Below are 3,610 nucleotides of genomic sequence, written 5' to 3'. Positions count from 1 at the left end.
CATATGCTTAATCATAATATCAATATGGTATATTGGTATGGTCACATTGTCTAAGTGTTATCATGTGAATCTAAGAGTTTTGATCATATAACATGAAGTATCACTGTTAGATCATTAGGAGTTTGATCATATGATTTGAAGTATCATCATTAAATCAGTAGGAGTTTGAGAATTACCATTAGATGATAGTTTAACGTGATATGATTTAATGAGATAGTATAATCATATTCATATAAACCAAGATAATGCGTAATAATTGAAGTATCACCATTAGATCATTAGGGGTTTGAGTATTACCATTAGATAACAATTTAATTTAATATGATCTAACCAAATCATATGATGATATTCATATAAATAATGATAATGATCTAAAAAATAATTATTACGTTTATTGTTGTTCTTCATAATCTCAAGTAACTACAATTATATATTCTATACAATTGTTTTTGAAGGGAAACAAGAAAGACACAGAAGATACTTCTAGAATTATTTCTAGTTTTTATGAGACAAATGACAAATTTTTCTAAGCTCTAATTTGTCAAATAACACGAGGAGACAAAAAAAAAAAAAAAGACTTTGTGGCCTCTGTTTGGTAAAAAAACTTGTGGGCTCTCATTATAAAACAATTTTTTTTTTTTTTTTAATCTTTTCATACCAATCATTCTGATTTTTTTCACATTAATTCATTTTTGCTACAAAAAAAAAAAAAAATAGAAGAAGAAGAGGAAGAAAAGCCCCAAGGCTCAATTTTTTGTTTTTTTCACATTAATTCATACTACACACTTCACATTTTCCTTCTTGAACTAGATTCATATCTAGATATTCTTTGAGATATACCTTACATCAACGCATATTCTTTTGTTTGATTTGCTGCAGATTGGAATGCCTGGGAAGGATGGAATAGAGGAAATAAGTAAAAGAAATAAGCATACTACAATTGCCATGGTCCACGGAGGAAGAGAGAGAGAGAGAGAGAGAGAGAGAGAGTTGTGAAGCAGAATTTATGAGAATGCAAAGAAGTGAAAGAACTGAAGCTCATCCGTCCCACATCGATAAGGGAGCAAAAGATCCCACCTTCAATTATCTATAAAAGGGCATGCCCCTCATAAGAAGAATAACATTAAAACTAAAGTTGAGGCTCACGTGGAGCATTGCTTGTGAGGGGTCCCCACCTTCACGCTTCACAATGCTTGTTGAGCCTTTTTGGCTCACTTAGTTGGAGCTTGCCTAAGCTAGTAGCTTGGGGAAGCCGGCTTTTTTAGCTGTTGCTTAAAATTTAAATTTTATAGAAGAAAAATAAAAGTTTGAGTTTGTTGAGCCAGCTTGGCTCGCTGAATATGCGAGCTAGCGTGCCGAGCTCGAGCAAGGATAACTCCTTGGCGAGCCAAGCTCAAACAGACTTGTTAGGCTCATGTCTAAGCTTGGCTTGAGCTCTAGCTTGACTAATACTTAAATGAGCCAAGTTCGGACAGGCAAAGCTCACCCAAACTCGGCTCGATTACACCCCTACACACATATATATAATCAATATAACAAAAGTTATGTAAAATCTAAAGATAAGGAAAAATTGAACTTTACCCTTCAATGTTTGGGGACATTTTCAATTCGACCTCCAAAGTTTCAATTTTTGCAATTCACCCTCCTAAAGTTTCAATTTTTGCAATTCACCCTCCTAAAGTTTCAAATTTTTGCAATTCGGTCATTCTATCAGTCAAAGCCATTTTGACTGACGAAACAGTGATCACGTGCGACGCACGTGATCACTGTTGGACTTTTTTCCCCCAAAATGTCCCCCTTCCCAAACCCCTCTCTCATGCACGCCAGTTCTAAAAATCTCCACCCCCACTGCACCAGTCGAACCCACTGCCACTATTAGGTTTATGTTTTGTCTTCTCAAGCATCTGAGATCATCTGGACTTCTCACAACCCACAAGAAAACCGGAAAGAATATGAACACAGCAAAAATTTATTGCAGTTATTAACTTGGCACCATGAAGAATATGAACAAATATCATTATATCAATAGCAATTCTTCATTATAAAAACCCTATCACTGTATCAACAGCAACAATCTCAACCTCCCTAAAATCAACCGCCGTCTTACATAAACTCAGAATCAAAAAACCGAGAACAAAAAACATGAGAGAGAGAGAGAGAGAGAGAGCACCAAAAGATAAAAGCCATCGATAAGTTCTCTTCGCCTCTCGCTCTCACACCGGGAGCTCAGAGAAAAATACAGGACTGTCGCCGCCCAAGCCCAAATGATCTCATATGCTTCAGAAGACAAAACAGAAACCTAGCAGTGCCAGTTGGGGTGGAAATTTTCAGAATTGACGTGCGTGAGAGAGGGGTTTGGGATGGGGGGCATTTTGGGGAAAAGAATTCCAACAGTGATCACGTCAGTCAAAACGGCTCTGACTGACAGAATGGCCGAATTGTAACAAATTGAAACTTTGGGGGTGGATTGCAAAAATTGAAACTTTAGAACTCGAATTGAAAATGACCCCAAACTTAGGGGGATAAAGTGTAATTTTTCCTAAAGATAAAATACTAGATCGACTGAAAGGTATGCTGTACAATTGTTGTGAGGTGCATTAGTATTATAAACCATAGCTATAATTAATTAGTATTACAATTGGCGGCATGTTAACTAGGTAGTAATGAGATTTTTGTTTTTTATTTTATTTTATTTTTTTATTTATTTTTTATTTTTTTTTATCTCTGATTGTGCTCCTCCGTGCATTTTCAAACTCATCAAAAGAGTAAATTGTTGTTTTATGTTGTGTGTGTGATTGCTATTTCTTCCTTAACTTTGATACCATTTTATCTTGATGTGTGTACAAGAATAAGGTAGAGATTTTACCCCTCATTCAAGAATATATACTTCTCAATGCTTTTGATTTAATATGTATTGAATTTGACCTGATCAGAGTAAAATAGAGATTAGGTTGAGTATTTTTGTTTTTAAGGTTTTTTTTTTAATCTACAACTGCATTTAATAGAACCAAGGGAATCAAACTCTAAGACATTGTGCCCTTGATAATTGGATTGCATGAACAGAGGTCGGGTTTAATAGAGAATTCTTTACTTCTCTATATCTTTGTTGCATTTGGAGAATATTACTGACTTAGCTTGACCTAACAATGATAATACTTTTTGTTTACGGTTTTTTTTTTTATTATTTTATTTGTTGCCTTTGTGCTCTTCTTGGTTGAATTGATCTTATTTGGCTTTAATTTATTTCATGTAGGAAAAAAAATTGAACATTGTTAGAAGTAAAGAAGATTTATTTTGGGAGTATGCAAAGGAAATGGAAAATGGTCGTTTTATTTGTAAGTTTTGTGAAAAATGTTTTGTTGGGGGTATTTCAGCAATTAAATCACATTTGTCTTGGGTTAGTGACCGTGAAGCAATTCAGTTAGAAGCAAAACAAGCACTACAAGTGATTGACACCCCCACTAAGGGATCTAAAAATGTGGCAACGTCAATTAATGTTCTAGAGTGTGAAAGTTTTTCAAGTTCCTCATCATCGATCACATATGCCAAATCTATGTAAGGGACAAGATATGAGTATTTCAAGAACTAAATCACATTTATTTGGGGTTAG

The sequence above is a fragment of the Corylus avellana genome, chromosome ca1 (genome assembly GCF_901000735.1).
Source record: "Corylus avellana chromosome ca1, CavTom2PMs-1.0".
Taxonomy (NCBI): Eukaryota; Viridiplantae; Streptophyta; class Magnoliopsida; order Fagales; family Betulaceae; genus Corylus; species Corylus avellana.
This window is presented reverse-complemented; position numbering follows the sequence as displayed.